Below are 14,681 nucleotides of genomic sequence, written 5' to 3'. Positions count from 1 at the left end.
AAGGCCCACTCGTGTACCCTTGATGACTGCACGACACAAAGCTTTACGCCTCGCCTGCGCCCGTCAACAGCGACATTGGACTTTTGATCACCTGAAACATGTTGCCCGGACGGACGAGTCTTGTTTCAAATTGTACCGAGCCAATGGACGTGTACGGGTATAGAGACAACATCGTGAATCCACAGACCCTGCATATGAGCAGGAGACTGTTCAAACTGGTGGAGGATCTATAATGGCGTGGAGCTTGTGCTGTTGGACTGATATGGGACCCCTGATGCGACTAGATACGGCTGTGATAAATGACACTGTCTGATCACCTGCATCCATTGTTGTCCATTGTGCATTCCGACGCATTTGGGCAAATCCAGCAGGACAATGCCAGACCCCACATCTCCAGAATCGCTACAGAGTAACTCTAGGAACACTCTTCTCAGTTTAAACACTTCCGCTGCCCACCAAACTGCCCAGATATGAACATTATTGAGCATATCTGGGATACCTTGCAACTTACTGTTCAGAAGAGATCTCCACCTCCTCGTACTCTTCCGGATTTATGGACAGCCCTGCAGGATTCATTGTGTTAATTCCCTCCAGCACTACGTCAGACAGTGGTCAAGTCCACGCCACGTCGTGTTGCGGCACTTGTGCGTGCTCGTGGGGGCCCTACACATTATTAGGCAAGTGTACCAGCTCTTGGCTCTTTGACCCTTCAATGTAGTTCTTTCTATGTACGGTCCAAGTGTCATCGTGATATGTTACTTCTCACTCACACATCGCTCGTAAGTTACTTTCGTTTTTAACTTTCACGTACCAGTGTAGTACGAACGTTTACCTAATACGGTACAGCACCGTCTTTGGCATCAAAACGACTTCACTTCTCCGACGGGTAGATGGGTATCAAGCACGAACAACCATCAGCTGCATTTAATATCATCCCTTGCAAATAAACCCATTTTAAAGAGAGATATTGGACGGAGCAGCAAGCCCTTTCTTCTTCATGCGTCGTACTATCTAACTCCGAAACACGAATGTTCTTTCGTATAAAGTTGTTCATCGTCTGTCACCAACACTTTTCCTTTCTCTCCCTCTCCTGTTGTTTCTCTTCTTGGGTGAAGACGCTTCCACATTTTCTCTCTTTACCTTGAAAATCTATGAAGCTTTATATTTTCGTTCTCAATTTTTCTATACGCTGAATGCCATCTTCAGTTATGTTCACCTATTCTAAGCCTTTTTGAGTGTCTTTGCTACACTGACTTTTTATGTTCTTGTTATTTTAATGGTGGGAGATTCATTTGCTTAATCTACTGTCGTCCCTCCGGTTAACATCTCCAAAGAAACAGAATAACCTTCCCCAGATTGTGCCTGAGGTTTTGCAAATTTTTTAATGTTCTTTTCCGTTTCTTAATTTTTACGTTCCATGTTCGTCTATGGCAGGCCCTAGAATTTTTCGAAGGATTCTTCGCTGTTGTTTCTCTCCATTTTTTTCCCATTTCTCCTGCTTTAAGTGTGTAATGCACTCTGTTGCGATAACAGCATCGCCTGCCGGGGAATGAATGACAATCAGACACATGCACGGTGTGTAGACTGGCGAAGCCCCAGAGGCTTGGCACGAGCATTTCGGAAACTGCACGATTTGTCGGACGTTCGAGGAGTGCTGTGGTGAGTGTGTCTTCAACACGTGGCGAAACCAAGGTGAAAGCACGTCCAGACGTCGTGGGGCTAGCCGCTCACCTCTCATTACCAAGGTCGGACGTGGTAGACTGGGCAGACTGATGAAACAAGTCAAGCGGCAAACTGTGGCGGAACTAACATCAGACTTCGATGCTGGGCAGACTACAAGTGTGTCTGAACACACAGTGCACCGAACACTCCTAACAATGGGCCTCCGAAACCGACGACCCGTGCATGTGCCAATGTCAACACCACGACATCGTCAACTGCGACTGAAATGGGCGAGTGACCATCGGCACTGGACGTTGGCGCAGTGGCAGGGCACTGGATGGTCTGATGAACACCGATACCTTCTTCATCGTGATGATGGGAGGGCGCGAATCCGTCGTCTTCCAAGGGAACAGCTCTTTGACGCCTGTACTGTGGGATGGAGACAATCTGGCGGTGACTCCATTACGCTCTGGCAAACACACACGTGGGCATCTGTGGATCCAATGTAGCTCGTGCAAGGCACCAAGACGGCCAAAGAGTATGGTACACTAATTGCAGACCACGTACACCCCTTCCCCTACGGCAGTGGCTTTTTGCAACAAAATAATGCGCTATGTCACAAGGCCAGGTTGTCATCAGTCTACTGACTGGTTTGATGCGGCCCGCCACGAATTCCTTTCCTGTGCTAACCTCTTCATCTCAGAGTAGCACTTGCAACCTACGTCCTCAATTATTTGCTTGACGTATTCCAATCTCTGTCTTCCTCTACAGTTTTTGCCCTCTACAGCTCCCTCTAGTACCGTGGAAGTCATTCCCTCATGTCTTAGCAGATGTCCTATCATCCTGTCCCTTCTCCTTATCAGTGTTTTCCACATATTCCTTTCCTCTGCGATTCTGCGTAGAACCTCCTCGTTCCTTACCCTACAAGTCCACCTAATTTTCAACATTCGTCTATAGCACCACATCTCATATGCTTCGATTCTCTTCTGTTCCGGTTTTCCCACACTCCATGTTTCACTACCATACAATGCTGTACTCCAGACTTACATCCTCAGAAATTTTTTCCTCAAATTAAGGCCGGTATTTGATATTTTGGCCAGAAATGCCTTTTTTGCCATAGCGAGTCTGCTTTTGATGTCCTCCTTGCTCCGTCCGTCATTGGTTATTTTACTGCCTAGGTAGCAGAATTCCTTAACTTCATTGACTTCGTGAGCACCAATCCTGATGTTAAGTTTCTCGCTGTTCTCATTTCTACTACTTCTCATTACCTTCGTCTTTCTCCGATTTACTCTCAAACCATACTGTGTATTCATTAGACTGTTCATTCCGTTCAGCAGATCATTTAATTCTTCTTCACTTTCACTCAGGATAGCAATGTCATCAGCGAATCGTATCATTGATATCTTTTCACCTTGTATTTTAATTCCACTCCTGAACCTTTCTTTTATTTCCATCACTGCTTCCTCGATGTACAGATTGAAGAGTAGGGGCGAAAGGCTACAGCCTTGTCTTACACCCATCTTAATACGAGCACTTCGTTCTTGATCGTCCACTCTTATTATTCCCTCTTGGTTGTTGTACATATTGTATATGACCCGTCTCTCCCTATAGCTTACCCCTACTTTTTCAGAATCTCGAACAGCATGCGCCATTTTATATTGTCGAACGCTTTTTCCAGGTCGACAAATCCTATGAAAGTGTCTTGATTTTTCTTTAGCCTTGCTTCCATTATTAGCCGTAAGGTCAGAATTGCCTCTCTCGTCCCTTTACTTTTCCTAAAGCCAAACGGATCGTCACCTAGCGCATTCTCAATTTTCTTTTCCATTCTTCTGTATATTATTCTTGTAAGCAGCTTCGATGCATGAGCTGTTAAGCTGATTGTGCGATAATTCTCGCACTTGTCAGCTCTTGCCGTCTTCGGAATTGTGTGGATGATGCTTTTCCGAAAGTCAGATGGTATATCGCCAGACTCATATATTCTACACACCAACGTGAATAGTCATTTTGTTGACACTTCCCCCAATGATTTTAGAAATTCTGATGGAATGTTATCTATCCCTTCTGCCTTATTTTACCGTAAGTCCTCCAAAGCTCTTTCAAATTCCGATTCTAATACTGGATCCCCTATCTCTTCTAAATCGACTCCTGTTTCTTCTTCTATTACATCAGACAAATCTTGAACTAAATAGAGGCTTTCGATGTATTCTTTCCACCTATCTGCTCTCTCCTCTGCATTTAACAGTGGAATTCCCGTTGCGCTCTTAATGTTACCACCGTTGCTTTTAATGTCACCAAAGGTTGTTTGGACTTTCCTATATGCTGAGTCTGTCCTTCCGACAATCATATCTTTTTCGATGTCTTTACATTCTTCCTGCAGCCATTTCGTCTTAGCTTCCCTGCACTTCCTATTTATTTCATTCCTCAGCGACTTGTAGGTAGGTCGTCATAATGTTGTGGCTGATTAGTGTATGCGGCAAGCGTCCATCGATAGTCGATATATCTTCTGCTTCTTTGGCATCTCGCGTTGTTTGCTTATTTGATCAGTCCATTGAATTTTTTTCCAAACTAAAATCTGTATACATCGATAATATTCATAGATTTTGATTTACCATCCTGTGACAGTATGAGTTATTTTCTTGGGAGACATAATCCCAAGCTGAGACCTATGCCTGAATTACCACAGCGACCTACAATGCTCCATGTTCCCTTCCAGATAACGTTATTTTCAGTGTGAACTTAAAAAGATACGACTTCTGGAAAACTCAAATTGTTTTCTTCAAAGTTACAATATTTAGCAAATTTGTTGTGGACCTTTGAATTGCTGTAACACAGACTTTGGGGTTGGGTTGTTTTGGGGAAAGAGACCAGACAGCGAGGTCATCGGTCTCATCGGATTAGGGGAGGACGGGGAAGGAAGTCGGCCGTGCCCTTTCAAAGGAACCATCTCGGCATTTGCCTGGAGCGATTTAGGGAAATCACGGAAAACCTAAATCAGGATTGCTGGACGCGGGATTGAACCGTCGTCCTCCCAAATGCTAGTCCAATGTCTAACCACAGCGCCACCTCGCTCGGTAACACAGATTTTAACTGTGCGGAGTATCGATTTGTGAATTCACATTTCTTCCTGATCGTTTACTTATCCTGATCGTTTACTTAGGTAAACATTCCACTAGACAGAAATTGCTCTCTCCACAAGGGTCGACCGTTCTTCTTCAGCAACAAAATTACATAAGAAGACTGTGGCAAACTGAAAATGTCAGATAGCTGTAGATAGAGGTAAAGCGTGGAAAACGGAAGCTTCCTGCTCGATTTCCACACACACTTGACGTGTCACGAGTCGTCGTCTGCAGCCATGTGTTCAAATACTTACGAGAAAGCCAGCCACTTGTTCAGCCAGCTCGTGACGTCAGTGACGGGAAGTCCGGATTCTCCATCTTTAAAAGCTCTTGGATTTCCAGTTCGTAGACTCTTATCTGTTCGCCGTGTGGCCACAAATAGCCAACCCTCTGAGCGCTACAGGTACCCGCTGCGCCGTCTGCTCCACTAACTGTTCACCTGACTTAACTAGAGTGCCTGTACCCGAAGTCGTAACGAACCTAATGATAGTTTTCTTTACAGCTTCTACATCTACATACATAATCGGCAATCCACCATACGGTGCGTGGCGGAGGGTACCTTGTACCACAACTAGCATCTTCTCTCCCTGTTCCACTTCCAAACAGGGAAAAATGACTGCCTGTATGCCTCTGTACGAGCACTAATGTCTCTTATCTTATCTTTGTGGTCTTTCCACGAAATGTAAGTTGGCAGCAGTAAAATTGTCCTGCAGTCAGCTTCAAATGCTGGTTCTCTAAATTTCCTCAGTAGCGATTCACGAAAAGAACGCCTCCTTTCCTCTAGAGACTCCCACCCGAGTTCCTGAAGCATTTCCGTAACACTCGCTTGATGATCAAACCTACCAGTAACAAATCTAGCAGCCCGCCTCTGAATTGCTTCTATGTCCTCCCTCAATCCGACCTGATAGGGATCCCAAACGCTCCAGCAGTACTCAAGAATAGGTCGTATTAGTGTTTTATAAGCGGTCTCCTTTACAGATGAACCACATCTTCCCAAAATTCTACCAATGAACCGAAGACGACTATCCGCCTTCCCCACAACTGCCATTACATGCTTGTCCCACTTCATATCGCTCTGCAATGTTACCCCCAAATATTCAAACGACGTGACTGTGTCAAGAGCTACACTACTAATGGAGTATTCAAACATTACAGGATTCTTTTTCCTATTCATCTGCATTAATTTACATTTATCTATATTTAGAGTTAGCTGCCATTCTTTACACCAATCACAAATCCTGTCCAAGCCATCTTGTATCCTCCTACAGTCACTCAACGACGACACCTTCGTACACCACAGCATCATCAACAAACAGCCGCACATTGCTATCCACCCTATCCAAAAGATCATTTATGTAGATAGAAAACAACAGCGGACCTACCACACTTCCCTGGGGCACTCCAGATGATACCCTCACCTCCGATGAACACTCACCATCGAGGACAACGTACTGGGTTCTATTACTTAAAAAGTCTTCGAGCCACTCACATATTTGGGAACCAATCCCATATGCTCGTACTTTAGTTAGGAGTCTGCAGTGGGGCACCAAGTCAAACGCTTTCCGGAAGTCAAGGAATATGGCATCCGTCTGATACCCTTCATCCATGGTTCGCAAGATATCATGTGAAAAAAGAGCGAGTTGCGTTTCGCAGGAGCGATGCTTTCTAAAGCCGTGCTGATGCATGGACAGCAACTTCTCTGTCTCCAGGAAATTCATTATATTCGAACTGAGAATATGTTCGAGAATCCTGCAACAAGCCAAGTTAAGGATATTGGTCTGTAATTTTGAGGATCAGTCCTTCTACCCTTCTTATATACAGGCGTCACCTGCGCTTTTTTCCAGTCGCTCGGGACTTTACGTTGGGCAAGAGATTCGCGATAAATGCAAGCTAAGTAAGGAGCCAATGCAGTAGAGTACTCTCTGTGAAACCGAATTGGAATCCCATCAGGACCTGGCGATTTATTTATTTCCAACCCATTCAGCTGCTTCTCATCTGGTTTGTTCGCAAGCATCACTGCAGCCAATCCATTCCAAATACGAATATAACAGAATGTTTCACACGTTTTACTAACATCTGCATTACCTTAGTTCCCCTCCATACCATCCATCCCACTGGCTACATGTCCCATCCATATTAACTCCATTTTCATTCGATTGGTAAGCGAGTGGTAATTACGTATTTCACTCCAGTCTGCTTCTGATCCATGTGGTTTTTGTTCTTCCTGTATCTTCCAGCAATTCTCATCACAGATGTTTCCTTTGTTCTCTGAGCATTCCGCAGTTTTTTTAAACGATTTTTTCGTTTAAAATCATTGTTTCGCTGGCGTCAGTAAAAATGCGTAAATACGCTCTGACTGTTAACTTTCCTTTACAGACACATCGTAAGGTCGGTTTTGAAAGCCCTATTTAGTTTACAAAAAGGATTCCAGACCTTTCCTCTTGTCTTCTTATCTCTTATGCTGCCCATCTAGTCTTCTGCAATTACCTTACCCGACTCAATCCTTATGTTGCATATATCTACATCCAAATTTTATTTTTTCCTAGGTCTGTGAATAAACTAAACTTGATGTGCCTAACTGTAACATACGCTTTACACCATGTTTTTCGTTTCTGCATGTTCCTAGTAGTTAGGAGCATCTGCTTAAAGAAAGCAGTTTATCTCAGTGTCAGTATGTCTTCGAGAAATAAAGGTAATTTCTGTTTGTTTTGATAATTTTGGTCCATGAAATGTTTATAACATAATGTAATGTGTTAATATACCCTACACTATCGAAAACTCTACGTTTACCTCTGCTTCTACACGATTACTCTGTAGTTCACAGGCCGGCCGCAGTGGTCTAGCGGTTCTAGGCGCTCAGTCCGGAACCGCGCGACTGCTACGGTCGCAGGTTCGAATCCTGCCTCGGGCATGGATGTGTGTGATGTCCTTAGGTTAGTTAGGTTTAAGTAGTTCTACGTTCTAGGGGACTGATGACCACAGATGTTAAGTCCCATAGTGCTCAGAGCCATTTGAACTTTTTTTTTTTTTTTTTTTTTTTTTTTAGTTCACACTTCAGTACTTGGCAGATAGTTCATCGAACAAGCTTCAGACTATTTCTCTACATTCCTTTCCATTTTCGAACAGCGTGCGGGATAAACGAACGCGTAAATTTTTCGGCGGAGTCCTTATTTCTTTTATTTTATTACGATGATCATTTTTCCCTACGCAGATCGCCGTCAATAAAATATATTCGAATTTGGAAGAGAAATCTGGTGATTGGAATTTTGTGATCTCGTAGCAACGAAAAGTGCCCTTGTTTAATGACTGCTACCCCGACATATCCGTGACACTCTCTACCCTATTTGGCTAAAGTACTAAACGAGCTACTCTTCTTTGAAAGTTTTAGATGTCCTCGGTAATCTGGTAAGGATCCCAGACTGCGCAACAGTACCCCAGTACAGGTGGAACAACCGTAGTGTAGGCAATTTCTGTAGTAGATTCGATGCATCTTATAAGTGTTCTGCCAATAAAACACAGTATTTGGTTCGCCTTCCCCACAACATTTTCTGTATGATCGTTTCAGTCTAAGTTGTTGGTGATTGTTAACCCTAGGCTTTTAATTCAACTGACGATCTTCAGATTTGTGTGATGTATCGTGTAACCGAAGTTTAACAGATTTCGTTTAGACTCATGTATATGATCTCACACTTTTCATTACTTAGAGTCAATTGTTTATTTCGTCACAACAAACAGTGATATGTCGTTTTCGATGTAACGCTTGTATTACCATACTTTCACGTTCTACTTGCTTTATTTTCTCAGTTTTAAGTGTTAAATATTGAATGTTTTGAGTATTGCACATATTTCAGTTATTTTCTAGTTTCAAGTATTCTCTTTGAACACATACGATGGCTATGCAGAAAGTAAGGTCCGATAGATTGCGAAATGGAAATGACAGTGAAAATCAGATGAACCTTTGCATGTGTGTCTTGGGCAGCGTCTCTAGTATTCCCATTCATCGCGTCACGTCCCTCTTTTCAGTTCGGAGGACACAGTGAGCACGTGAAGATGTGTAGAACAGTAGCGTCTGTCGCCAAGTATGGGTTCCTGCTGAGAGGTTTCGCCTGATTTCATGCAAGCCCACATAACGTACCTGTCATACATTTCCAAGCCACGTCCGTTCATGTTGTGTGGTTCGTTTCGGTGGTTCGCTGTTGGGGAGGTTTTCTTCTGAGCAACACCGAGTGTTTCTACTGCTGAAGTTTAACCGCCATGCGGTGCAATTAACTATATTGGTTGACTACAATTCAGGTGCACCAACGGAATTTTCTGCCTTGTGGCCGTTAGTGTTTTGGTTACCTGCCCTGGCCACTGACGTAAATTCAGGCAGTGTTCTTTTTCGGTGAAGTTAACTATATTACCGTGTTTCAAATTCATGTGTACCAGTTACCTGCCCTGGCCACTAACATAATTTCAGGCAGTGTGCTTTCCTCATCTGTTGTCGCTGTCCAACATGGTGTGTGGTCTTGACAGCTAATACATATTTCATTGTGGATAATCAGGTTCGTAACTTTTGGTGTTTGAATTCTCATGTACTGATTGGTGGCAAGCAAGTCGTTGTGGCGGTCGGTCCGTGGCTGTCCCCTGGTTGGGCTCTGACGGATCAAGTGTAGTTGGTCTCACCACCTGTCTCACCTAAGTGAACGAGGGCAGTGCGACCTCCCTGGAGGCTTCTGACTGCCGTTTTCTTTATTGTTCTTCTCACCGGTGTTTAATTGCCTGTTTATAACCTATCGTAGCCAATGATTTAAAAAATTCTTGTTTCTACTGGACTTTATGTATTTTTGAATTTTGGAAAATCAATTGTGGGCCTTAAGTCGCTTAAAACATTATTCTTGAAATTACCCTTTAAGCAAAAACATTGCGACCTTCTGCCTTAAAAGATTATGGTAATATATTTTCAAATTTTCAAATTTAATTGTGGCCCTCAGCCGCTTGTATTGCACCTTGCATATGTTTGTTCTGCCTACTTTTGCCTTGAGACTTTCCAGCCTAGCTGTGATACCATATATATTTTAATTATTTTATTTGCTATTTTAACTGCATTTTTTATTTTGTTGACTTTTAAGATTTCTTGTTTGGAGGCCCTCAGCCGTGAAATAATTGCCTTTTTGAAATTCGTAGTTCTAAAGGTTCGGCTATGTGCCGTTTTGGTTTAAAGGTGTTATTAAATCATAATAAATTACAATTTTGAGTGAACCTGACCGACACCTTGTTTGGCCCTTTCCACAATTCTAATCACCTGTTCTACCCTGCGGGTTTAGCGGGCGTCTCAAGGGCAAAGAAATAAGAGATGGCAGTGTTAGTATTTCTGACTCATTGACAGATGTATTTTCGGAAACTAAAGTCTGTGTCAGAGCTTAGCGCTGCAGTCTTATCTATACGAATATAAACTAACAGCAAATTTACCTGGCAAATATACGGATTTATCAGTTTTGTTTTGTGTATTAAAAACGTAACAACACTGCTTTGATTCTCTTTCGATAGGTTTTATTTATATTTGGCTTCTTTGTTAGGAACGTTTTCTTACCTCAGTGACAGAAGCATTTTCTGAATTTTACACCAGTGACAGAATTAAGCACTGCAATCTTCTCCTTATGAGTAGAAACTAACATTGAATTTTCTTAGCTGTGACATAAGGACTTAATGATTTCGCTTTGTGTATTTAAAATTTCAAAACATTACTTTGCTCCTTTCATAGGTTATATTTATATTATTTGCTAGGAGAATCGAATTTATTAAGTTTGCTTTGTGATCGGTGTCTACTCATTACACTTTCATTTCGTTTTATTTGCGAATAAAAATGCGTAGCAAATGGTTGGGTCGTTTTGAATACATCAGAACGGCTAAAAGACGGAGAACGATGGAGTTTTGTGTCGTCTCCTTGCCCCTATAGAGTCTTGTACCAGGGGAAGCAAGCAGAGGATGTTGTTTGGTGGCCGGTATCCTCTTTCAACAACACAAATACACACAAGTATTAACAGGGTTCTTTATTTACCAGAACAGGAAGCTATTTATCTCTAAGCTAGCCCATGTCTTATGGTACAAGCTCTTCTGTAACAGTTCACATTAGCCTCACTGCTGATGAAGTACAAATCCCGCTATAAACATTACTCTCTTATAGCCAGTGACGTGAACTGACAGACGCCAACTAGAACAGTGACTGAGCTAGTAAGTCAGCTGACTGTGACTGTGACTGACTGTGACTGGAACTGACCCTGAGCTAGAGGCTGACTGCGAGTGTCTGACTCGGCTGGGCCCTCTGGTCGACAGGGGCAATCTAAAAACTTGCGGTTGACAGGGCGTTGTCGGCTCGTTGCTTGCGAGTCTGTCTTTGGCCTCTCTCCTTACAGGCTCGCTTGCTCCAGTGCCTGCTATCGATCTTCTCTCATCCTCTTTGCCGACCAGTGTGCTGGCGACAGTTTATGACAGTACACTCAAGAATCGAATGAGGAAAAAAGCAAAAAGCACTTCGTCTTCAGGCCACAAGTGGCCCATTGGGACGATCTGACCGCCGTGTCATCGTGAGCTGAGGATGCGGATAGGAGGGGCGTGTGGTCAGCACACCGCTCTCCCAGTCGTTATGATGGTTTTCTGTGACCGGAGCTGCTACTGTTTGGTCGAGTAGCTCATCAATTGGCATCACGAGGCTGAGTGCACCCGGAAAAAGGGCAACAGCACATGGCGGCCCAGATGGTCACCCATGCAAGTGCCGGCCACGCCCGACAGCGCTTAACTTCGGTGATCTGACGGGAACCGGTGTGTCCACTGCGGCAAGGAAGTTGCCTGAATGAGGAACATCAGGCTTTAATTCACTCTTTGGATATTCCTTCCAACAGAAGATATTACGATAATAGAAATTCTCATATGAAATAGAAGGCGTCGCCAAGGGGAAACTTTTGGAGTTTGAAACTTCCTGGCAGATTAAACTGTGTGCCCGACCGAGACTCGAACTCGGGACCTTTGCCTTTCGTGGGCAAGCGCTCTACCAACTGAGCTACCGAAGCACGACTCACGCCCGGTACTCACAGCTTTACTTCTGCCAGTACCTCGTCTCTTTTGGAGTTTGCTTTGAAATTTTACTGGTACTGCTCTTTTTTCAATGTATTCATTATTTCTTATTATGGTCTGATTAGTCACTTTGAGACTATCTCTAATAGCATCTACAATTCCTTCATGTAGTACTACTAGAAAATATTTCGATACATTTTTATCTAAGTGATGCCCACTTTGAACAATTCCTTCCTTTCCTTTACATGTGGCAAGGGCCTTATCGACCATACACCTGCCCTATGAGACTCTTCCACTTCTGCGCTGTTTGTCCAGTTGCTGTTGCTGTTCATCCTAGTTGTGTCCTCCCGAACGTTATCCCGCCATCTGATTCTGGGTCTCCCTCTTACTCTCGTTCCATCTATTGTTCTGCTGAATGCCATTCTAGGTAGTCTGTTCTCTGTCATTCTTGCTATATGGCCTGCCCAATTCAACTTTCTCCTCTTGAGCACTTCGACGATGTTACGGTGTTAGTGCAACCCTCTTAATTCTTCATTTCTTCTTATTCTCCATTAACTGAGAAGGCGTGGGAACTCAATGTAGATGTCCACATATTATTCGTAGATTTTAAAAAGGTCTATGATAGCATACACCAACAGACACTCCTAAATATAATGAAGGAATTTAAAATACCATCAAAATTAATCAGATTAGTTAAAATGTGTATAGATGAAACTTTCTGTCGCATAAAGACACCGGTAGGAGAAACTGAAGATTTTAAGGTGTACACTGGACTGAGACAAGGGGATGCCATTTCACCCATTTTATTTAATCTTCTCCTAGAGAAGATTGATAGAGAATTTTCTAAAACCAGTCCACAAGGGATCCAGCTACAGGATGTGAACGTTACAAGACTTGCCTATGCAGATGATGTAGCACTAATAAGTAGTTCAAAAAGAGAATTAATCAGAATAATGCAAAATTACTACAAAATTGCTGAGAAAACAGGATTACATGTTAATGAAGAAAAGACAGAATACCTGTCCATAAGTAAGAAAACCAGAAAAGATGCACCTCTGACTGTAGATGGATTCAATTTCAAGACTGTTGACCACTTCAAGTACCTAGGAAGTATTTTTAGTAATAACAACAGAACAGATATAGAAACAGATGCCCGTTTATCAACAGCAAACAAGACACTTTTTAGTTTCATCAAAATTCTAAGAAAAAGATCACTTAGCAGTAACTTCAAAATCCGCTTCTATCAATCGAACACTATACCTCTGATGTTATATGGATGTGAAACATTAATATTTAGAAAGAAAGATGAAGGAAAACTGTTAATACTCGAAAGAAAAGTACTAAGGAAAATTTTTGGACCTGTATACGACTTCGAACAATTAATCTTGGTATTTTATAAACACTACACAAAGAGATTTTCTGCTTGGAACGCGCTTTCTTCTCTCAATTGCAATGATAACACTCGAGTGAACGTTAGGTGGTCCGAATTCTGACGGTCAAGAGAGTGCTCATCTGTATCTGTAGGACGATATTAGCGGTTTGCTTGCAGAATATAAACACCGTTGGACAAAACTTTTAATCCCAGGCCTAAATCCCGATGTGTCACACTTTTAAGCACCTCAGTACAGCAGGGACGGTGACACGGAGAGGGCGGGCGTCTGTGTGCTTGGCAGACACACTTGTGCACCACAGAAAGGGAATGAGTACAGACGTTCAGACCATCCCTTCAATTGCGCACCACTTCCTTAAAACATGAAGGCATGGAGGAAATATCTATTCGTTGGACCCAGTACTTTTTCCAAACACAAATTTCTTTAGATACAGAAATAAGTGAAAGTCAGGACTTGTCAAATCTGGTGAATATATGAATGATCCAACAATTCGTACTTAACATTGCTCGTCGTTCCATTTAGGTCGATTATACAATGAAATATATTTTTTTATTTTATTTTGCAATCCCCTTTCCATACATTCTTTCATCAAATTGGTCCAGAAGATTTTCATAGTGTCCACCGGATATTGTTTCACCTTTTTCGAAGTAACCTATGACAATAATCCCTTTTACAACCCAGCAAACATTAGACGTAATCTTTGATGAAATCGACTTCTTCTGTTCTTCGTGCAAGGGCATTGTCTGTTTCTTTCCCGTTTCGTTCCTAGTACTCAGCGATCGAGCATAGACTCACCCACGCTAAGAGAACCTTATACAAAATCAATGATCTAAATATTTTTGCGAAATTCTTTTTTGCAGCTGATTACGATCGGTATCCAACCCACCATGCACAAAGCTTCCTCACATTTAATTCCTGTTGTACTGTACTGCTCCTTCAGATATGCCACTGTCAGCTATTTAAATCACCTGTGAACGCACATTAACCAGTATGATGCTACGCACTTTCGCAGTATTTCCTTCTTTGATAGCAGATATGAGACGTCCTTCACATGGATGATCCTCACAATGTATTACACAACTGAGTTCAGCAACATGTCTCGTAAGTATTGGAAAAGAAGGAGAAAAGGTTGCACACACTCTCAGAAACACCGGATGATTTTTCCGCAAGTGGTAAACCGGGCACTGAGTGATGTATGGAGCACCATGGGCTGTCAGCACAGAGACTGGTTGTTGGTGCTTCCTTTAAGGCGACTGGTCCGTGAATACCAGTGGAAATGTTGTCAGTTTTCTAAATAGTGGTAATTCAAAGAATAAGATTTGTAAGCCCATATAACGCTTACCATCTTTTAAGACATCTTTTGGGAACATTTTTATGTATCAAACACAGCTTAAGCTCTCACAATTTTTTATAATTGTATTTTTCGTTGCAAGTGAAATAAACCATGGTAATTGTTTAT

At 42.5% G+C, this 14,681-nt stretch overlaps 1 non-coding gene and 1 pseudogene across 1 annotated transcript; both read right to left on the bottom strand.

Annotated features, from left to right (window-relative positions):
* Positions 1-11,489: 11,489 nt before the first annotated feature.
* LOC126189919 (5S ribosomal RNA) lies at positions 11,490-11,607 on the bottom strand (annotated as a pseudogene).
* Positions 11,608-11,753: 146 nt separating this feature from the next.
* Trnas-cga (transfer RNA serine (anticodon CGA)) lies at positions 11,754-11,828 on the bottom strand. The gene has a single exon. It is a non-coding gene; the product is annotated as a tRNA-Ser (tRNA).
* Positions 11,829-14,681: the final 2,853 nt, after the last annotated feature.

Source organism: Schistocerca cancellata, chromosome 5, assembly GCF_023864275.1.
Source record: "Schistocerca cancellata isolate TAMUIC-IGC-003103 chromosome 5, iqSchCanc2.1, whole genome shotgun sequence".
Classification (NCBI taxonomy): Eukaryota; Metazoa; Arthropoda; class Insecta; order Orthoptera; family Acrididae; genus Schistocerca; species Schistocerca cancellata.
The sequence above is the reverse complement of the archived record's forward strand: the minus strand, read 5'-3'. Positions and strand labels throughout refer to the sequence as shown.